Consider the following 24,348-nt stretch of genomic DNA (forward strand, 5'->3'; position numbering starts at 1 on the left):
AAATTGATCAATTAATTAACCTCTCCCTATCTGGTAAACCCCTCCCCTCCACCTCCCCTACCCCCTCCCCACCCTCCCCCAGATAATGGTGAGAAGTTCAAAATTTGGTGGTGAAAAAAGGTCACTTGGGCTACCTCCACTAACCTAAGAAAATGGCGGGGAAATAGCTCACTTGGGCTACCTCCATTAACCTAAATCATCTGACCACCAGTTCTTCCTAGAAATTGGTTGGAAAGGGCTCAGCCTGTACTGGGCTGCTGGATAGAATGATAGAATGAATGTAAGTTTTTATTTTGCGTGCAGTGATTATTATTTAAACAATTTGAGGTAGTAGCTCCATCCAGTGTTTTCACCATGAAGTCTGGAGTCCAATGGACCTAGTGCACAGTACCGCCACCAGAGGGTGCTGATGTCCCTTCTGTGATGTTCTCCAAGATGGCGGTCTGGGGAGGGGGGGGGGGGGGAATGGTGGGAAAAGGACTCAAGCTCTGCTGGACTGCTGGAGAGAGTAAGGAGTGTACTTTATTTATTTTGTAACAATTTATTTAGGGACGGATTTCACATAGTTTCTTTATTACACTGAAACGAAACACACCCTGGCATTCTTGAGGTCGCTGTAAATTGTCTACAGGCCTGTAACTACTCGTAAATCACCGAAATAATGCCGTACACTGATGTGGAGAGATGCAAACAACTCGTAAATTGTCAAAATAATGTATGTAAGGCTCTGCAAACACACTTGCTAATCGTCAACTGTCGAAATCATGCATTGTACAGCCTGCACGCCTATTCACAAAATAATGCAACAGACAGAAAACAACTCATAAATTGTCAAAAGATAACGCATGTGTAATGCTATGCAAACACACTCACAATGCTTAAGCAGCCGAAAATAATGTAGAGCACAAACACTTATTGCATGTAAAAAACACTTCCGAACTATCATAAACTGTGACGTATCAGCCAACTGCCCCCTACAGAACGCCAAGGCATGCACACCATGCTTTACGCTTAGGAAGGTCCCATATGCGAGGGGCCTCTGGGCAACGTGCGAATGTTTACCGTTGCTGGCGCGATACCTCTCTACCTGAGGACACTGATGTCATATAAATCTGTTGCAATACTTCCCAGAATAGCACAGGGTGCATTGTTCCCAGTAATCCTAATGGTACATGTGAGCTGTGTCTAGTCGTGTGCGTGTTTACCCGCCCAGCGTGGCTGACACATCGCTGTGAAATGTCAGCATAGCGACTCACCATCTAAAAGGTTCTCAGTGTTATACGGACGTCACATGGCTATGTAAACAAGAGCCAAGTATACGTCTCGAAAATTGTAAGGTGTTGCAGAAATAGTGAACAGTCGCTTTTGTAGGAGCTTTCGCGATATCTCAAATGGTTCAAATGGCTCTGAGCACTATGGGACTTAACATCTGAGGTCATCAGTCCCCTAGAACTTAGAACTACTTAAACCTAACTAACCTAAGGACATCACACACATCCATGCCCGAGGCAGGATTCGAACCTGCGACCGTAGCAGTCCCGCGGTTCCGGACTGAGCGCCTAGAACCGCTAGACCACCGCGGCCGGCCGTGATATCTCAGATTGTCCGCATGGAAAGACTTGTTCTAACAGAACCTGTTTACGAAAATAGCCCATACTAACGCCCAATGCATGCCTCTTGATGGTTCTAATGTAGCACCCTATCCATCACATGTTACCCTTCCCAGAAACCTGCTTCCAACGAACATCTCCGAAATGCAAATGTTCTCACTGCTATGTAGGGGCTCCTACGTCCTGGCACAAACGATGTCTTGTGAATGAATTGTGCATTATGTCTGGCTCTTACTGAATTTACCCGTCAAATTACAAATGCTGGCAGTATGGAAGCATCGTCCGCATATTTTTCTTTCTGCAGAGGAGCCTTCGAGGGGCAAAACTATTTTATACAGATATCCCTATTGTACTGACAATTAAACCCTGCAACGTGGCCTACAGGTCGTCAAATATGGAAAGACTCTTACTCAGTTACACTGATCTGCCACTGAGGATGGAAGCTTCTACATTAGAGCATGAAAACGTACTCCAACCCGACAATATATCCCCACAAACCGTGTCGATGTAGTAAACATACAATTCGTATCCTGCGCCATACAAAATGGCCCCTAATGCATCATGCATATAGCTATCGACTGCCAGACACATGTACATATACCGCGAAGACAGACAGCATAAGCACCATAGGTATACTCCTCTCTCCACTGTCTATTTCCCGTGAGGTCGGGTGGTCATCCACTCCTGGTGCGTGACCAGAGCACCATCAACGGACTGAAGTCACTCTCAGAACTGTTGTACAAAGTCGGGGTCGGCTCCCCTCGGCACATAGGCGTTACTGTTTCTGGCCCCCGACCTGCTTGCTTGCTTGCTTTTCACACCCATCTCCAGACTCTGGGGTTACAAGAACATATGTAATTTCACATGTCTGCCAGAATATCATGACATTTCTGCGAGACACTCGTACATATACCGCGAAGACTGTTGTACAAAGGCTGGGTCGACTCCCCTCAGCACAAAGGCATCACTGTTTCTGGTCCCAACCTTCTTGCTTGCTTGCTTTCTGCACCAATCTTCAGACTCTGGGATTACAAGAACACATGTATTTTCACATGATTTGCCAGAATATTATACCATCTACGCAACACTTTTCTATATCAAGCACATAGCAATATCGCTTGCATAGCAGTATCACTCGCGCAACATAATTCCGAAGATATCGACTCGAAATTATTTCTCTAGAAACCCGAAACTTTAGCGAGGTGGAGCAGGATGTATACCACTGAGTAACTAGAAACTTATCCACTCTGCGAAGACCTTCACGTGAAAACTCGCGAATACTAATGTTGGTGATATAACAGATTCCAAATCATCCCTAAAATTTACAAAGTCAACTAAGGTGTTCCTCATGTCTAGAGAATCATCAACATGTCTTCCAACTGCCTTTCGCCTGCTAGATGCACACACAGCAATCGATGTTCCCTCAACTAAATAAAGGCGCGAAATGTGCAGAACCAGTCAAGCGGACAATTTACATGGGAGAGAATAATGGTCCAGCGCAAACACACCTCCATTTTCTATCTTCTCACATTTCCAAGCGATCACGAAAGCTGTCCAACACATACTGAGTATTAGATAGCTATTCGGTCGTCAAGAGGACGATATGGTTACGTCAGCTACATTCCTGCACCCCAACAGGCTACTCCATTCGGACATATCCTACTGTTAGCTGGAAACGTGAATCATTCCCGCCACAGGTCACCGGCACTGTTCGCCAAGCACGCATAGGCGGAATCATCATAGAAAACCGGCCACATATATATTTTATTACTGTACTTACAATTAAATATTATGATCGCAGTCTCGATTGGACAACATTCGACAATGAGCGAAGTGTGGGAAATACACCCTGCTGACGGCTGTGGCTCTAGAAATAGACATATCTGTACCATTCTTATGGTATGACATACTCTTCCCTTTACTGTCACAGTGTTCCACGTCAAATCCAGACCTTCCTTACGACTCGACATAGTGATTCCTTTGCACATGTCGGAACACGCACACACATACTTGTACTTTATAAGCCTGATGCTCAAGGCGAACCTATCACACATCCCCTACTACTAAGTCTAATACTTAACTGATTGCTGGCGATACGAAATCATACTGACCGAAAATCAGCGATGGGTGAACATGTCTCATAAGTTTTTCTTGCGAGAGGTACCACTCTGTCTTAGAAAGAGGGACGTAATCGTCTTACAAACCGCAAGATGTTAAAAAACAGGACCATATTGCTGTCTCAGGCAGTCTTGGTTCTACAGGTGCAGACAAATATCCATGTTAAAAGCTAGACCGGCTTCATAAGTCAAGGTATGGCACTGCCTACAAATGAAGTGGTTTTTCCAGGCAAATACCGCGACAATGACTATAGACAGTGATCGCCGGAGTGTGTATTTGCAACTCCCTCATGCTGCCGCTAGATATTACTCCAGTATTTATAATACATTCTGTCTTGATGCCATGTCAGAGGTTCTGCAATGTATCCACTGGGCTATAGGCGAAGGTTGATTGAGAAGGATCACAAACAGTAAATAGTGTTCTGATTGAGGTCGTAAGAAATGTACGCAGGCTTTTCAGATCTCTAGTGTTACGCTGTCTACTAGAAATGCTGTGTGGAATTTGGAACCAAGTCTTTCCATTCAACCACATACCTGCCTTGGATCCTATGGGGAAGTCCTTTAATGATTACAGCAACTAGTGAATCATATTTCTGGCACTCTCATATTTCGAAATGAGTCACCTTTCTCCAGCTTATTTTCTACGGTAAAATTCCAATGATGTTTTAGGTAGTCCCTATGCATCTCTTGCAACTTTGCGCATGTGATCGTTCCAATTTATGTCAGAACTGACCAGAAGTCGGATAGAGCTATATCCACCACCTTCTACAACCCGTGTAAAAACAGAGTGACCTGAGTTAGTGTGACAGGACCGTGTTTTGACCATTCGGTGAAAATGGGAACAAATTGTCATAGCTCCGCCAACACTGTATTATGTGTAAGGTCAGTGCCAAACGAAACCTGCTCCTGCAACACGAGGTAGTATAAAAGACAGCATGGGAACTGGGAGAAGGACGAGGATTTTGCTACAGCATTGTGGTGTGTCCTCAAACTGCATACAGATACTGCAGTCTGAATAGATTCATGTCCCTCAGGGTCCATTCACCTCTATCACTCCAACATGCTATCATCGTTATTCTCTACCATCCAACAGAGAATGATTACGAAATTTGAAAGCTCCATTAACTTCATCCGATAGAGAATTCAATAAGATTTTTACTTGATCGCTCTCCTCCCATACATCGAAACTAAATAGCGTCTGTGTGCCGGTATCGGGCACTTGTGACGATGCTTATAAATATACAGTTATTGATCCACTGCACAGACCAATTTAATGGTTCAAATGGCTCTGAGCACGATGGGACTTAATATCTAAGGTCATCAGTCCCCTAGAACTTAGAACTACTTAAACCTATCTAACCTAAGGACGTCACACACATCCATGCCCGAGGCAGGATTCGAACCTGCGACCGTAGCGGTCGCGTGGTTCCAGACTGGAGCGCCTAGAACCGCTCGGCCACTCCGGCCGGCACCAATTTAATGTTGCATCGCCTGTGCTGTAGGAGAATGACCATACCCACAGACTACACTGTATGTGGCAAGTGATGCTACTTTTGACCCTGCGTTATTGTTTGAAACATTGCTTTTCTTTCTACTGTAACATGCTTTGTACACTGCCATACATTTTGTTTTTCCGCCACGTCTGAGTCAGGTTCTAACCTGACATTAACACAAACAATCCTGTTGGAAGAACATCCGCAACTGAGCATTATACCAGTGGTTGAAAATACCACTTCAGTTGTAAATTTCTTTTGTTATCCCACGACGGGTTTTGGGCTGTTATAAGTCCATCTTCAGGTGTCGTAGCTGTGCTGTGGTCCCCGAGCACTGTGGTGGACGTGTACTAGGCGCAGTGTGCTGCCTGTGAGCATATTTTACAGTGTTGGTGGAGCTAAGACAACTTGTTCCCATTTCCACCGAAAGATCAAAACACGGCCCTGTTGCACTAACTCACGTCACTCTGTTTCTACACAGGTTGCAAAAGGTGGTGGATATGGCTCCCCACGACTTCTGTTCTGCGCTCATAGGTAGCACACAGCGCCTAGTACATGCCCACCGCAGCGCTAGGGGGCCACAGCACAGCTATGACACCTGAATATGTGCTTATGACTGCCCGAAACCGGTCGTAGGTTAACTAAAGAAGTTTACAACTGAGGCGGTATTTTCAACCACTAACATAAACATGTTCTGATCCATTGCCTCTCGCTGAAAACTAGACGTCGCATGGTGTAAATCATTCACTGAATGATTTTAAATAAAAGACAGTTACAACATAAGGAAACTGGAAGAGTTTGGCGGCGTTGTGGAGCGTTTCCAAACTGCAGTCCAAGGGTGACTGACGACCTCTACATTTCAACTCATCTGTCACAGTGGCGGAATAGCTGATGGCTCTGCATTCCGTTTCGACTGATTCCTCATATTGCAGTCATGTACGCTATCATTGATTCGGTGCTAGCCATCTCTAGAAGGTGTTGCCCTTCCACCAAAAATCTTTCTCCATTTCAAACGAACGATGTCAGTCAATGATTATGTGGTGACCAATAGCATTCCAGTGGACGGTTGGGATGGCAAAGACACTGTCGATGTACTGTAATAATAAGCATCACAGTTGACAGTGGGAACAATTTTAGGAATTTTACAGTAATTTCAACACCGACCAATGATGCGATAGCTTGTTTTCCAATTTAAGTATCATCGCTAAACCGTCCATTCTCTTCTTTGCGAGTATCATTGCGAATGTAGATAGATGACTGTGTAGTATTGTGCAGGCCGTTGGCAGTAATGGAAGCAAGACGAAAGAAAAATCAAGACATGTTCATTGGATTTGTCGATCTGGAAAAAGCGCTGCACGATGTAAAATGCTGCAAGACGTTCGAAATTCTGAGAAAAATAGGGGTAAGCTATAGGCAGAGATGGATGATATACAATATGCGCAAGAGCCAAGAGGTAATAATAAGAATGGACGACCAAGAATGAAGTGCTCGGATTAAAATAGGATGTAAGACAGGGATGTAGTCCTTCGCCCCTATTGTTCAGTCTGTACAGCCAGCGAAGAAGCAAAGACGGAAATAAAAGAAAGGTTCAGGAGTGATAATAAAATTCAAGTTGATTCGCTGATGACGTTGCTATCCTGAGTGGGGGTGAAGAAGAATTAGATGAACTGCTGAACGCAATGAACAGTCTAATGAATACAGAACACTGACTGAGAGTAAATCGCAGGAAAACGAAAATAATGAGATGTAGCAGAAATGAGAAGAGCGAGAAACTTAACATCAGGATTGACGGTCACGAAATAGATGAAGTTAGGGAATTCTACTACCTAGGCAGCAAAATAACCAATGATGGACTGAGCAAGGGGGACATCAGAAGCAGACTAGCACTGGCAAAAAGGGAGTTCCTGGCCAAGAGAAGTCTACCAATATCAAACATACGTCTTAATTTGCGGAAGGAATTTCTGAGAATGTATGACTGGAGCACAGCATTGTACGGTAGTGAAACATGGACTGTGGGAAAACCGGAACAGAAGACAATCGAAGCATTTCAGATGTGATGCTACAGGCGAATGTCGAAAATTAGGTGGACTGGTAAGGTAAGAAGTGAGGAGGTTCTGCGCAGAATAGGTGAGGAAAAGGATAGGTGGCAAACACTGACAAGGAGAAGGGACAGGATGACAGGACATCTGTTAAGATATCAGGGATGACTTCCAAGGTACTAGAGGGAGCTGTAGAGCGCAAAAACCTTGGTGGAAGACAGAGATAGGAACATATCCAGTAAATAATTGAGGAAGTAGGCGGCAAGTGCTACTTTGAGATGAAGAGGTTAGCACAGGAAAGGAATTGGTGGCGGGCCGCACAAAAAAAAGGCGATTGAAAGGAGGAACCGTGTTACAATATTCCGCGGTGTTGAAACAATTTCGGAAGACCGGATTCAGTATTTCGGCCTTCCCTCTGTTGTCTTCTGTTTCGGAATACTGTTTCCTGAATTCCAACTGTTCCAATATGTAAGGAAATAACTGTATGAGAAATGTTTTGAACCCTTTGAAAAGTTTAAGGCTTCTGCAGATCTGTATTTTGTAGATCTTGCAGATGGCATTTCAGGCGTGCAAGCCACCCACTGCAAAAGTGTTCAACAAAGGAACTGATCATAAAGGTAGATACGACGGAAATTAAGCGCATTTTTGACCTAACACAGTCTTTCACTGGTAGCTGGAGAACGTTTCACCTTACTTTTTTTCGTGTGTGATGGAACTACAGACTTTTTCGTGTCATGCAGTCACTAGCGAAATCTAATTATGTGTGTGGCATCTTGTTTCCTGATATAGATAATAGATGTCTCTGTCCCTTGTTATGACATACAGTTTAGAAACATTCATCGTCGGCAGCGCCTGTGACGTGTTGCTATGTACTCTTATTTGCTACGCGACTGTTGTGGTGGTTACGTTTAGCTTACAAGCGACCCTGAGGGGTAATCCATTTTAACGGGGCAGTCATCAAATCTGTTTTACTGCCTCGTGTCTAGCGGAAGCCTCGTTAGCGCTGTGCGTTTCGTAACAGCGTAAACGGAGAAGGTGCATCTCTTTATATGAAACGTTAGTCACTTGCAGGTGTTGGGCAAAAATATGGAAACATCGCGATAAATTCATTTGAATAAATAAATAACCGCAACAGCTGCCGTGAAAAGATTTATTGATCTCTTGTTGATTCACTACTAGTTTCGTGAGTAAATCTTATCACGGCAGCTTGTGCTGTTACTTATTTACTCAAAAAGATTTTTACAGCTTTGGCTGCTCCAATCATCAATTGACCGCGAGAAATGCATGCTTGAATATAAATCCAAATGCTGGCCATGCCTGCAGGTTGCGCTGTTGCATTTGACCACCCCCGCGCAACGTCTGCAATACTTTTCAAGTGTCAATCGTCTTCAGAACAGTGTTCTGTGCAGTTGTGAGAGCGTTACGTCGGACCTAAGTGAATTCGAACGTGGAAAAATTGTTGGTGCTCTCGATGGGTGCTTCCATAACCAAGGTAGCCGATGTTTCCGGCGTTTCAAAAGGCACCGTATCGGAGATTTATACCGCGTGCAGGTCAAGTGGAAGTCACATCGCAGAGGAAAGTGTGTGTTGAATGATCGTGGCGGACAGTAAGAGAAGAGGATTGGGACGAAAAATAAGAGGAAGAAGGCTGCAAAAATCACTGCGTCTCCAGAAGGCGTGAACTGCAGGATGAGCTGTAATTTTAAAACTACTCATCAGTGATGCAAATGTCGGTAACAGAAAAACGTGGTTCTAAAGCCATAAAAACTGAATACGGAACAATGAAAGAAAGTCATTTGGTCGGATGACTATTGTTTCACATTGATTCCAACGTATTTACTCCCACGAGTGAAATATGGCGAGGGTAGGGTGACGATTTGGGCAGCCACATGGGGGTATTCCTTGGGCCTCATAGGTACTTTACAAGGTCGCATTACTGCCAAGGATTTTGTGACCATTTTGACTGGTCATGTTCACCCCATGGAACCGTGTTTGTTTCCCAATAGTGGTGCTGTGTTCCAAGACGACATGGGCCCTGTTCATACAGCCTGCATCGTTACCTGAGCACTAGGACGAATGGTAGATGATTTGTGGATGCTCTTAATTGAAGAAACTCATAGAAATGAAATATGTCCATAGTATATAATCAATTTGTTTAATATATATATACATAAATTCGCACAGTTGTTACCCGATTCTGTGCCTTGGAGCAAAGCTGATTTTAATTGAAACTTCCTGCCAGATTAAAACTGTGTGCTGGACCGAGACTCGACCTCGGGACCTTTGCCTTTCCCGGGCAAGTGCTCTACCATCTGAGAAACCCAAGCACGACTCAAGCCGCCAGCTCACAGCTGTACTTCCGTCAGTACCTCTTCTCCTACTTTCCAAATTTCACAGCTCTCCTACGAAACTTGCAGAACTAGCACTCCTGGAAGAACGGATTTTGCGGAGACATGGCTTTGCCACAACCCGGGGGATGGTGCCAGAATGAAACTGTGAGGACAGGGCGTAAGTCGTGCTTGGATAGCTCAGATGGCTGCCGTCACGGTAACTCAGCGTGTTCGGTCAGAGGGCGAGTAGCACTGCGGTGTAGTGGTTATGACGGCACGGTAGCTCAGCGTGATCGGTCAGAGGCTTAGCTACCCTCTGTAATAAAAAACTGAGTCAACGGATCAACAAAGAACCTGAACGGCTGTCATCGGATGTCCACCCCGAACGACGAACTGAAATGGGTGTCTTGCGACGTCCGCCCCGAGCAGATACAACAAACGAAAAAGAACAAAATGAGATTAATAAAAATATTTAATTATTGTGTTGCGCTGAATTATGTTTGATTGTGTTGAAAGTGGTTTAACTGTTATTCTTTTGTTTGAGCCTTGGTTTCTAGAACTACATTGGGGTGCAAACTGAGTTCTGTTTGATTGTTACTGTTCTGTTATTAAGAAAATTTTATGTTTAATGAATAATCTGTCAAACTAGGCCCACGTGAGCATAATACCCAGTCCGAACGCGACTCTACCTAAATCCTACGCTACAGTTCAGAGTAATAGGCAAACCCATTATCAGCGTAACATGATGGCGTTATAATCACTGTACTAAAGTTGGGGACGAAAGAAGCAGCCAGCCGAAGATTTACAGATAGCTACCAAAGTTAACAAATGCAGATTGAAGAGTAGCTGACGCGTCTGATTTTTATTGCAGGGAGACGGGTATTTAATGAGGTCCGTCCATGTGACTTCCTCTTTCTGGCAGTTTGCTGAGAGCTCGTTCTCAGAGGCAGAGCGGGGACTAAGTAGCCTGGCCCATAGCTGCACAGACAGCACAGTAGGGGAGAGGACAGAGGTAGTGGCGGGGTGTTCGCTGTGAGCAGCCATGGCGCAGTGGGGAAGTGGCAGGTCAACAGCTGAGGCCTACGCACAAACGTGTTTCTCACGTAACTCGTAAGCTACAGCTAGTGAGTCAGCTAACCATACTATTCAAGTTACATCAATACAACCAATGATCTCACAAATATAGTCTTTCAAAGTCAATAGTTTCGCAGCAGAGTGCGGAACAAGAAATAGTTGCATAAAAAAAGGAATAACCAAAGGGAAAGATCTATTGCAAGCTGCTAGAAGAAAATTTCATTGAACAGAAAAGGGGGTAAATTGTAGCGTAGGAGACATCGTCGCTTTTTACATTGATGGAAAAAAATAATTAATGTAGAGTAATGAAATTTTGGGAATAGGAGGTGCGGCTAGAAAAAAAACCGGACTGATGCTGGAAAAAACATTTATTTACAATTATTTACAATTTCATGTTATCTCCTTCAATGTACTCTCCTCCTCGGTCTCTACACCGCTCCATACGAATTTTCCACTGTTCATAGCAATGCTGCAGATCGTTTTCGGTAAGTCCATACATTACTTCCGTCGCTTTTTATTTTACTGCTTCAACAGTCTCAAATCTAGTTCCTTTCAAAGCTGACTTGACTTTAGGGAAAAGAAAAAAGTCACAGGGGGCCAAATCAGGTGAGTAGGGTGGATGATCTAAGATGGGAATGTTGTGTTTTGCCGAAAACGTCTTCACTGACAACGCACTGTGAGCTGGGGCATTGTCTTGGTGAAGGATCCATGACTTTTTTCTCCACAAATCGTTCCGTTTTCTCCGTACTCGCTCACGTAGGGTAGCCAGGACGCTAATGTAGTAATGCTGATTCACTGTTTGTCCCTCTGGTACCCAATCAATGTGCACAATCCCTTTGATGTCAAAAAAAACGATCATCATTGCCTTGAATTTCGATTTTGACATTCGTGCTTTTTTTTGTCGTGGAGAACCAGGAGTTTTCCAATGCATCGATTGGCGTTTAGTTTCGGGATCGTAAGTAAAAAACCACGATTCATCGCAAGTAATAACATTTTGTAAGAAGGTGGGATCACTTTCAATGTTTTTGATGTTAACACGCTGTTCTTTCTGTACACTCAACATTTTCCGACACACAGACAATACGTCAACTACTTAAAACAGACGCCACGGGCAGACTGAGTGCAGGAGGCAGATGAAATTCGAGCAGTAGGCGGAGCGAGAGTCACGTGACAGGCCACGCGACTTTCAGCCTTATTGCATTCGTTTTATTGTTTCACCACTACTAGTCCGGTTTTTTTCTAGCCACACCTCGTAAATTTGTTTAGGCAACACATTTAGGTGATCAACATCGAAAGACCACAGATTAATGGAAGTGCGAAAAAAGCCATTGCAAATGGGAAACGCCAGCAATTAATAACCTCTGTAACCGCCAGAATGTTGAATGCAAGCATTTAAATGTGCATGTATTGTGATGTACAGATGCCGGATGTCAGTTTGTGGGATGGATTTACATGCCTGTTGCACACGGTCGTCAGTAAAGTGGCAGTGAATGCTGGTTGTGGATGACGCTGGAGTTGTCGTCTGATGATGTCCCATATGTGCTCGACTGGAGACAGATCTGGTGATCGAACAGGTCAAGGCAGCATATCGACACTCTGCAGACCATTCTGGGTTTCAGCTGCACCACGTGGGCGAGCGCTATCCTGTTGGACCACGCTACCTGGAATGCTGTTCTTGAATGGCAGCACAACATGTTAAATCACTAGAATGAGGAACAATTTTGCAATGCCGGAGCGTGGGAAACCACGAGAGTGATGCTGCTGTCATACGAAATCGCACCCTAGAGCAGAGGTCCAATGCGTCTGGCACGCAGACAGTGGTAGCAGGCCCTCAACTGGTCTCCTCTAACCAAAACACTGCCATCACTGGCACAGACGAAGAACCACCTTGCCCTCCGATGAGCTTTCGCTTGACACCACTGAAGTCGTGAATGGCGGTGGTTTGCGGTCAGTGGAAGGCCCGTCACAGGGCGTCTGGCTCGGAGGTATCCTTAAAGTAACCGATTTGTAACAGTTCGTTGTGTCACTGTGGTGCCACTTGCTGCTCATATTGGTGCTGCATATGCAGTACGATGCGCCAGGGCCATATGGCGAACACGATGATCTTGCCTCACGGTATTCCCATGTGGCCGTCCGAAGCCCCGTCTTCTTGCGAGCGTACATTCTCGTGACCGCCGCTGCCAGCAAACATGTATAGTAGATACGTTCCTGCAAGTCCCTCTGCAGTAAAGCAAAAGGAACATCCGGCTTCTTGTACATCTACATCTATACTCCGCAAGCCACCTGACGGTGTTTGGCGGAGGGTACCTTGAGTACCTCTATCGCTTGTCCCTTCTATTCCAGTCTCGTATTGTTCGTGGAAAGAAGGATTGTTGGTATGCCTCTGTGTGGGCTCCAATCTCTCTGATTTTATCCTTATGGTCTCTTCGCGAGAGATACGTAGGAGGGAGAAATATACTGCTTGACTCCTCGCTGAAAGTATGTTCTGGAAACTTAAAGAAAAACCCGTACCGAGCTACTGAGCGTCTCTCTTGCAGAGTCTTCCACTGGAGTTTATCTATCATCTCCGTAACGCTGTCGCGATTACTAAATGATCCTGTGACGAAGTGCGCTGCTCTCCGTTGGATCTTCTCTCTCTCTTCTATCAACCCTATCTGGTACGGATCCCTCATCGGCGAGCAGTATTCAAGCTGTGGGCGAACAATTGTACTGTAACCTACTTCCTATGTTTCCGGATTACATTTCCTTAGGATTCTTCCAATGAATCTCAGTCTGGCATCTGGTTTACCGACGATCAACTTTATATGATCATTCCATTTTAAATCACTCCTAATGCCTACTCCCAGATAATTTATGGAATTAACTACTTCCAGTTGCTGACCTGCTATATTGTAGCTAAATGATAAGGGAACTATCTTTCTATGTATTCGCAGCACATTACACTTGTCTACATTGAGATTCAATTGCCATTCCCTGCAACATGCGTCAATTCGCTGCAGATCCTTCCGCATCTCAGTACAATTTTCCATTGTTACAACCTCTCGATATACCACAGCATCATCCGCAAAAAGCCTCAGTGAACTTCCGATGTCATCCACAAGGTCATTTATGTACATTGTGAATAGCAACGGTCCTACGACACTCCTCTGCGGCACACCTGAAATCACTTTTATTTCGGAAGACTTCTCTCCATTGAGAATGACATGATGCGTTCTGTTATCTAGGAACTCTTCAGTCCAATCCACAATTGGTCTGATAGTCCATATGCTCTTACTTTATTCATTAAACGACTGTGGAGAACTGTATCGAACGCCTTGCGGAAGTCAAGAAACACGGCATCTACCTGGGAACCCGTGTCTATGGCCCTCTGAGTCTCGTGGACGAATAGCGCGAGCTGGGTTTCACACGATCGCCTTATCGAAACCCATGCTGATTCCTGCAGAGTAGATTTCTGTTAGACGACATCGTTCAAACACAGTGAGGGGTTGATAATAATGTGTTTGTCACCTTAAAGGCATTCTTGACTAACATCAACTCAGCAGTCCAGTCTCAAAGAAAACTAACGCTCACGACCGTTACAGCGTGAATTTAAAGTAAACCTGATTTGCGTCCTCATAGTGGCGCTATTAGCGCCGCTCTTATGCGACTAGCGCCAAATTTAAACAGCCATCATCTTTCAGATGCATAACCATTCTTCCCAACTTTCGTTTATGTTGCACGTCTCCTTCTTAGTGTTTCGATTTTTTTCCGTCAGTGCATTATGTTGACAATGTAAAATAAAGCACATGCGTCACAAGGAAATTATGTTCAGGGCCCTGATAACCTGTTCGGGAATATCTAGAAATAAAATTTTGGAACCCCGCGACTGCTACGATCGCAGGTTCGCATCCTGCCTCGGGCATGGATGTGTGTGATGTCCTTAGGTCAGTTAGGTTTAAGTAGTCCTAAGTTCTAGGGGACTGATGACCTCAGATGTTAAGTCCCATAGTGCTCAGAGCCATTTGAACCAATTTTCAAATAAAATTTTCTTCTTCTTCCGCACATTTCTGAAGTAGTGATGCCTTGGGAAGTACTATTAGATTCGTTTTCTTCCTATTCCTTTATTATCTTCAATGAGTGATTGGAATAGCTAGCGGTTCTCTCAGCACTCTTAAGCACAGTTATAATGATATTTTAGCATCCTCATTTGCCCATTCCACTAGTAATTTCATAGCACTGCATATTATCACACGTGCCTCATTACGAAGACTTTCCTGCACCTGCCATGCTGTGAAATAAAGACTTCGCAACGAGAACACTAGCAGCGTGCAGGCCGGCAGGCGACAATCGGCTGTGGCTGCTCTTTCCGGTCAATCGGGGTGAGACTGTTCAAGGCTCACGACGAGAATGCCTTTTTGCGCAGGTGGCACGTTATCTTGCCAAAGTTCTGGTGCTACTCGATGAATCGATAGCTTTCAGTGCTGGCCTAGCTGCCGCTGTGTGCAGAACTCGCCGCGAGTGGGGCACGTCGTCGGCCGGGTGCCGCTGTAGCTTGTGAGTGCAACATAGCCATCCAGTTATGGAAGCTCAGATGAGGAAGTCAACGTTGAAATTTTTGTTCCCGTTCGGGTATGACAGGCCGAAAGTTGATGAAATCGTCGATTGGTTGTTCGAAAAGATAGGTTTACAAGATGATAATGTTCATGGTTTCGAACGTGATTTCCATGGTAATGCAGACGTTGAAAAATCTACCTGGATTATGACAAAAACAGGTGGTTTGGCGAACTTTCTTTATTCCAGTGATGAATCTAGTTCAATTGCGATCAGCTACGCTGGTTTAGGGTAGCGATCTGTGCGCGTATTGAACCTCGCATTTGAACTGAAGTTCGATGTCATCAAACATGCGTTAACGTCTTATGGAACGATTTTGCAGGATACTGGTGAGAAATGGACTGGCAACAAACATTTCAATGTTGACAATGGTATGCGAAATCTTAGAACTGATCTTCGTAAGCATATCCCGTACTATATTATGGTTCAGGGCTTCAAAGCCTTAGTTGTTTATGATGGCCAACCAAGGACCTAAGTAGTATGTGGATCCACGGACTATCTTAAGGCAGCCTGCCCCCGTGTCAGTTCTTTACGGAGGGTAGACCAGGCAGTCACCTACGCGGGAGATGTGCGACATCAACAAAAACTGTCGTATGCGGAGACCTAGTCAGCCCCATTACAGGAAACCAGTAATGGGCAGGGCCCTGATGTATAACGTCTGGGAGAAAATTATGCAAATCAGGATTCGTCTGCACGTAGCGTATTGACAAATGAACAGAGTTAAACGGTTACCCTGTCAAAATGTTCGAATCAGGCTCTCCAGGAGAGACTAATCTCCAGACCTTAGACGGTAGCAAGACACCTGGAAAAGGAATTACTACGCCTGTTACACAACCCGAGGTGCCATTACGTTGCAAACCCGGTGATGTTCCAGTGTTATCAGTAGGTAGTGACAAGCTAGTTGACGAGGACTCAGAACCAAACAACCTAACATTCAGTGTCAGGTAAGGACAATTAAAAAAATCATTTAAAGAAACGAAACGGCCAGTTAGAATACAAAGTTAGGAAGACACACAGGAATTAGAAAGAAGAAGAATAAGCACAGGGGAAACCCTTAAGAAATCTCAGACAGGAGAAACGGCGATGGCTGATGCAATGGTGGTAATGGCTCCCGTTCGGAATGACGACGTTCGGATGGAGTTAGACAATCACATGAATACAACGTGTTAGCTAGCATCTTCTGGGTCTCTTCTGGTCCCGAGCACGCTTTGGTCGGAAGATACTGAGCAGCAGTAAACAGTTATGCGTAGCCTTACATGCTGGTTACAGTTAACGTCTCACGAATAAATTCGGTAGTAAAGTTACAATGCTTGAAAGATTATCTTTATGCTTTCTGTGCGATTTTAAGTGTCTTTGTGTTTCCAAAACGAATTTTCCTTCTGCAGTGGAGTGTGCATGTATTTAGAACTTCCTGACAGATTAAAAGTGATATATAAAAATTTGTTCTGGACGAGGACTCGAATCCGGATATCCCGCTTATCGTTAGTCATCTCCTTAATCGCTTCGGTTATCCGTGCACGCTCCCTGGACCCAACCCAAACTTACATATGTCAGACAGTGTAACATACTAAACTGTCACCATGAAGCATGAGGGCAAAAAAAAAAAGTAGGGGGATGGAAGTTCTAAGAGTTACAGAGGTGTCAAACAGCTTCATTATTACCGTGCTGCGGACATTTATTATTGCATTAATCATCACATTAAGATTTTCTAAATTTTATGATTCTGGATATTAACGTAAATAATTTTACGATTCTTAAGCACAAAATATGCTTCCATGCGATCAGTAACTGGCGTCATCAGAGCGAGTTTAAATGATTATTCCACCAACTTAGTGCTAACAGCAACTACTTGGTTCAAATGTAAGTGGTCCGCTTGACAACTACCGACAATGTTTCTTCATAATCTTGTTAGTATCTTACTGAAATACGAATATTAATCAATGACACGCACAACTAACCAATCTTAATTGAACTTTACTTCCAATCCCTTTACTTAAGGTTTTGCTGAGACAGTGAAATAAATTGTCATTCTGGTGATTAGTTTTACTCTTTTCCCTACCGTTTTCGTTAAACCAAGGATTATTCTAAAAGAAAGAACTGATCGGTCGCGAAATGGGAACCACTATGAAAATCAAAAATTTTTTGTTTGGAGCAGTTAGCTACTACACTTTCTAGTTACTTCTCTGCACAGTCGCCGTTCCAACTTAGACATTTGTCATAGCATTGTACCAACTTTTGAATACCCTCGTCATAGAAGGCAGCCGCGTTTGCTTTTTGCCACTTCTCTGTGCTGGTCTGCAGTTCAATGTCTGTAACAAAATTTTGTCGTCAGAACCAGCAGTTCATAAGAGCAGAGACGAATATCAGAGGGAGCCACATCTGGGCAGTATGGTGGGCGATCAAAATATTTCCTGTCGAAAACTCTGCAGGATGGTCTCCGATGTACCTGCAGTATGCTGCAGAAAATGTTTTTGGAGAAGGAAATGCATGACAGTTACGTTATGTGGGCTGTGTGAAATCAGGCGAAATCTCTTGGCCTGCACACATACTTGGGGGGAGAAGCTATTTTCGAGCCATCTTTACGAGCTTGTTGTGCACTCAGAACTGAAAAGAGGGACGTGATGCGATAGATGGGTGTGCGAGAGACACTGCTCAACACATTTGTGCAAAGGATCAATGGCTTATCATGGGGTTTTCCATTTCGCGCCCGAGCAGGCCTTACTTTCCGAATAGCCCTCGTACTTCTTAAGTGATGCCTTAGCGTTCTGTCAGATACCGGTAATTAAGGTTAGTCTGAATAAATCCAAACAGTTCACGTGTTCTAAATGCACAGTGAGTGTTACCAACTCTTGTGTGTAAATTTTCTCTTACACCAGAAAAGACATTAAAACAATGTACGAGGGTCACTCCAAAAGAAATGCACACTATTTCCTTTTAAATCCAACTTTTATTCTACATCTTTGAAAGTTTTACAGCGTGTAGATACATGCTTTAGGAACAATATTTTCATTTCTCCACATAATTTCTGTCCCGCTCAACTGCTTTACACCATCTTGGAACCAGCACCCTTATACCTGCATGGTAAAATTCTGGACCAACGTGTTGGAGCCACTGTTTGGCAGCGTGCACAAGGGAGTCATCATCTTCAAATCTTGTTCCACGAAGAGAGTCTTTCAGTTTCCCAAAGATGCCTCTGTCAGCAGTGACCAATTCGTTAACTCTCTGCACATTGTCTGGAGTGTGTGCAGTACGAGGCCTGACGCTGCGAGGACAATCCTCAATATTGCCGTGCTTGCTTTCATCACGTAACCTACTTGCGTACCGACTAACTGTACTGCGATCGACAGCAGCATCTCCATACACCTTTTTCAACCTCTTGTGGATGTTTCCCACTATTTCGTTTTCACAGCACAGGAATTCTATGACCGCACGTTGCTTCTGACGAACGCAGCCATCTTGAAGACATACCGTGACGGCGCCACTCAAGGGAACAGGTTGAACTAAGTTTGAAAACAATCGGGAAGGATGTATCTACACACTGTAAAACTAACACACATGCAGAATGAAAACCGTATTTTTACAAAAAATAGTGTGCTCTTCCTTTGGAGTGACCCTCATACCTCCCCTTTAAGGAAAGCTAATAAAAACAAAACCAAATAAGGTAGAACAATTTTATTTATACTAAATAAAAGTACATATTATGCCATTTTAGAAAATACTCTTATGGTCTTACTTTTTAAATAAAACATCCCTTAAATGGCTTCCTGCACTGTCGACACACTGTTTGAGTCTTTCCCTGAAGTTATTCATTACTCTTTGAGTCATTTCAGGTGGAATAGCTTCAACCTCTTGTGTAATTGCTTCTTTCAGGGCTCGTAAAGATTGTGGACGTTGTTCATAAACTTTTGCTTTTAAATAGCCCCAAAGAAAGAAATCACAGGGCGTTAAGTCCGGCGATCGTGGGGGCCAGCCAATGTCTCCACGCAACGAGATCACATGTCCAGGAAACATTTCCTTCACCAATGCCAGTGACTGCCGCGCTGTGTGGGCAGTAGCACCATCTTGCCGGAACCACACGTTCTCTATTTCACCAAAAAGCTCCCTTAGTTGCGGTTGGAGAAAGTCGCGGAGCATGGCACAATAGCGTTCACTGTTGACGGTTAAATTCCTGTCATTTTCTTCGAAAAAGTAAGGACCGATCACTCCGGAATTGTAAACAGCACACCATACTGTTACTTTAGGGCTATGAAGTGGTCGTTTATGAAGTTCTTGGGGATTGTGTTCACACCAGTACCTGCAATTTTGGCTGTTCACTGTTCCGGCAAGGTGAAAGTGTGCTTCATCAGAAAAAATCACAATATCGTTGGGACGAATGTTCCGAAGAAGGTCTTGGCACAAACTTACACGGACACCACAGTCTCGTTCACTCAGTTCCTGCGTAGTTACAATTTTGTAAGGATGCATTTTAAGATCTCGATGCAAGATTCTTCTCACACTTCGATCAGATATCCGTAATGCTGCCGCATGCTTTTTAGCGGATCGTCGAGGAGATTGTTGAACTGAAGCTCTAACTGCATCAACATTTCCGGGGCCTGTTGCAGTCCGTGGTCGTCCAGGTGGTTTCCTTTTTAATGCGGAACCTGTCTCACGAAAGTTAGCAACCCAAGAATAAATTGTTTTCTTATCGGGAACAGGGTCCCGTCGTCCGAGCGCAAAGCGAACGCGAAAAGCACGTTGAGTATTAATAGGCGATTCGCCATTTTGAATAAAATCTTCCACTACGAAGGCACGATGTTCACCAGACCACGCCATGGCGTACACTGAAAACGGCACGTAGGCAGCTACTTAACGAGGCGCCCCCCACCACTCTGCTCCTTCTGCTGTCCGCTGCACGTTACTTTGTAATCGGGGAGTCTTTTATGCCGGACCCTGTAATTAATGTCAGCAATGGCAGAAATTTCCCCTATTAATGCTTGTGTTTAGACTGGTGTACTCGGATGGTGAAACAAAGGATTAATGATGGAAGCTTTGAGTTGTATTGTCGGTTTTATATTTGTTTCTTACTTCATACTGCACACCGAATTTTATAAAGTGGGAGCTTCGAAAAATTAAGTACGGTAATACTACTTTCTGTGATAAGGAAGGATTTCATATTTGAGATTTTACGTCCACTAGTTCGAGAAACCCGTATCACGGAAGAACACATGCGTTTGAATGGAAATTCAGAGAAGCGCTGACGGTCTCTGGAGTCGCGTTCGCACTGCAATATTCAGTACAAATGGCATAGCTTATTGGCAGCCGCAGAACTGCAGCAGCTGGGGCCGGCGCTCTAGATCACCTTCTGCTCGATGGGGGCGATACGAAAGCAGTTCTGCGAAATATGGGGTCCCTGTGGGCCCCAAGTGTGCGCAACAGCGGACTCAAAACTCTGATACACGATAAGCGTACTTGAGCTCAATAGCGGCATGGAGCCGGGAACGTCGGCGCAGTGCGCTACATCACGTCTTCAGTTATTGTAAGGTCTACCAGCACTGCTAAACTATGGTTCCTTAAATCTGCAGTTTTCATTTGCTGTTACACTAATGGCCATTAAAATTGCTACACCATGAAGATAACGTGCTACAGACACGAAATTTAACCGACAGGAAGAAGATGCTTTGATATGCAAATGATTAGCTTTTCAGAGCATTCACACAAGGTTGGCGCCGGTTGCGACACCTACAACGTGCTGACGTGAGGAAAGTTTCCAACCGATTTCTCATACACAAAAAGCAGTTGACCGGCGTTGCCTGATGAAACGTTATTGTGATGCCTCGTGAAAGGAGGAGAAATGCGTGCCATCACGTTTCCGACTTTGATAAAGGTCGGATTGTAGCCTATCATGATTGCGGTTTATCGTATCGCAACATTGCTGCTCGCATTTGTCGAGATCCAATGACTGCTAACAGAATATGGAATCGGTGGGTTCAGTGGGTTAATACCGAATGCCGTGCTGGATCCCAACGGCCTCGAATCACTATCAGTCGAGATGACATGGCTGTAACGGATCGTGCAGCCACGTCTCGATCCCTGAGTCAACAGATGGGGCCGTTTGCAAGACAACAACCATCTGCACCAACAGTTCGACGACGTTTGCAGCAGCATGGACTATCAGCTCGGAGAACATGGCTGCGGCTACCCTTGATGCTGCATCACAGACAGGAGCGCCTGCGATGGTGTACTCAACGACGAACCTGGATGCACGAATGGCAAAACGTCATTTTTTCGGATGAATCGAGGTTCTGTTTACAGCATCATGATGGTCGCATCCGTGTTTGGCGACATCGCGTGTGTTAGTCATCGCCTTACTGGCGTATCACCCGGCGCGATGGTACGAGGAGCCATTGGTTACACGTCTCGGTCACCTCCTGTTCGCCTTCACGGCACTTTGAGCAGTGGACGTTACATCTGAGATGTATTACCACCCGTGGCTGCACCCTTCATTCGATCCCTGCGAAACCCTACAGTTCAGCAGGATAATGCACGACCGCATGTTGCAGGTCCTGTACAGGCCTTTCTGGATACAGAAAATGTTCGACTCTTGCCCTGACCAGCACATTCTCCATATCTCTCACCAATTGAAAACGTCTGGTTAATGGTGTCCGAGCAGCTGGTTCATCACAATCCGCCAGTCACTATCCGTGATGAATTGTGGTATCGTGTTAAAGCTGCATGTGCAGCTGTACCTGTACACGCCATCCAAGCTCTGTTTGACTCAATGCCCAGGCGTATCAAGGCCGTTATTACGGTACTAATTTCTCAGGATCTATACACCCAAATTGCGTGAAAATGTAATCACATGTCAGTTCTAGTATAATATATTTGTCCAATGAATACCCGTTTATCATCTGCATTTCTTCTTGGTGAAGCAATTTTAATGGCCAGTAGTGTATTTTTCAGAAACTCCTTCGAGTTCGACCGGGACAAGTACAACTAATATGGACGCCAACAAATATATTTCACACAAACTGATCAAAAGAAAAAAACGGCAAGAAAAGTAAGTTGAGTGAAACTATATGGTTCCAGTGACCTTTTCAGGTCAACAGTTGATCAGGTGAGAGGGTGTACACTAGAGTAAACCGAATGTGCCTCAAGAAACTGAAAACCGAGTTTTAGCGATCACTTTTTAACTTGTGTTGTAAGGTTACTGCAAATGAAAGTTATTGAATGGTGGACGTGTCTCTGTACAATACTTAACATCATGTGCATCTTCACTGTCTGTCTAATGTTTTTTTAGTTAACTGTGTAGTTTGGCTGGCTCTGAGCACTATGGAACTTAACATCTGAGGTCATCAGTCCCCTAGAAGTTCGAACTACTTAAACCTAACTAACCTAAGGACATCACACACATCCATGCCCGAGGCAGGATTCGAACCTGCGACCGTAGCAGTCGTGCGGTTCCAGACTGAAGCGCTTAGAACCGCTTGGCCACCACGACCGGCGCACTGTGCAGTTTGTTTTCGATGAGTCCATTTTATTAATTACTAGCTGACAAACCCGGTATTGCCTGGGTATTCATTTTTCGTTAGAAACGAAAACAAAAAATCAAATGTGTTTGTAATGAAGTATCGAAAAAATTGCATTGCTATGTATTCGCGAAAACACCTTTGAAATTGTAAAACAGTCCTAAAAAGAAATGTGCGTAATGTACAAATGTACAACTCAGTATTGAAATCAAGAAACATGTTCCCGAATAGTTTCTGTACACTGGACGCAGCAGCTTCGCATGTGTAAAACGCGATTTTGTGAAGGTTTCCTTGGCAACACCTCTTCGTAGCTCTGTTAACGGCTATCGTTTCCGCCTACAGCCGTTTGCGCTTCGCAGTTGTACGCTGTCAAAAGCGCTGCCAGGTGTCAGGGATTTCCATAAGTTAACTCGACTGCAGGAGTGTCTCAGTAGTGAAGAATAAATGTATTAAAGCTTCATGCAAGATGCGGCATATTTTTACGTATCCCAGTGTTTATTTCTCCTGAATTATGTGTTGCACAATGATACATTTGTGTAGGTACATTCAGCGGCATATATGGATACTGTCTGCAAAATTTGTTGCGAATAAGTAATACATTTAAACGCAATTCACGATGCGCCAATTTTTCACGCATCTCATTATGACGTCATATTTCCTGAACTATGAAAGGCAGGCGATTCTTACCCCTACAATGATTTTGCCTAGCAGTAAGAGATATGTGTGCCAAGTTTGGTTAAGATCGGTTCAATGATTTAGGAGCAGATGGAGAACATACACACACGCACACACAAGCGCACGCGCACGCGTGGATACACACACACACACACACACACACACACACACACACATACATTTTTATAGATGTATCATATGGGAGACTATTTGCACTGCTGTGTTAACATGGTGCTTGAAAAGCGCTCTACGTGAAATGAACTAATTGACACCATAAACTGTTATGATTATCCTCTCCAGGGCAAAGAATCTCCTACGTCGCAGAAAGCTCAATTCGAACTGACTTTCAATAACTGGGAATCGGATTCCAATCTCTGACTTAAATGAACTGTATCTCTGGAATTCTTATTGCTGTCAAAATAGTCTGTCAGTAATCCTTTGTCACCGTAACCTCCCAGCCTGGAGTGTTGATCTTGAGTAGTTAGCAGTGGAGCCACTGGGGAGTTCAAACGATTTGAGGACGCAGAATAGAATGACTCCAGGAGGCATGGCTAGACTTGATACTTCAGGTAGTCTCTGCAGGGCGGGCTCAAGTTTATTCCCATGAAAACAGTCCGGGAGGAAACCAACAGCGTAATCTTCGTAGCTTTCTTAATGAGTAGCCGTTGCACTGCCCGTAAATAAGAGCAGTTTTGTGGTTGGACTGCTGGGTACCTAGCATTAGCTGTTGTAATTTGTTCCTGTAAAATTAGACCACCTTCAGATGCAATACTAGCTTAAAGATAAACAAAAACATTAGTCATTTCCTCTCATCTGAGCTATTTATAATAAAGCTTGAAATTAATACGAAAATGTTAAAGCTTACCTGAAATACGGTTGCTATCACTGGTGTCAACTGGTCCGCGTCGGTGCAAC

General features: G+C 44.3%; 1 protein-coding gene across 11 annotated transcripts in view; it reads right to left on the reverse strand.

The window, feature by feature from the left end:
• The window catches only part of LOC126483787 (putative thiamine transporter SLC35F3), a 647,658-nt gene that overhangs the window by 437,479 nt on the left and 185,831 nt on the right, over window positions 1-24,348 (reverse strand). For all 11 annotated transcript variants that reach the window (XR_007587781.1, XM_050107011.1, XM_050107014.1 and 8 more), the window contains one exon: window positions 24,299-24,347. The gene's annotated coding sequence lies outside the window, so the exon portion shown is untranslated. The remainder of the gene's footprint in view (window positions 1-24,298; window position 24,348) is intronic.

This window comes from Schistocerca serialis, chromosome 1 (genome assembly GCF_023864345.2).
Source record: "Schistocerca serialis cubense isolate TAMUIC-IGC-003099 chromosome 1, iqSchSeri2.2, whole genome shotgun sequence".
NCBI lineage: Eukaryota > Metazoa > Arthropoda > Insecta > Orthoptera > Acrididae > Schistocerca > Schistocerca serialis.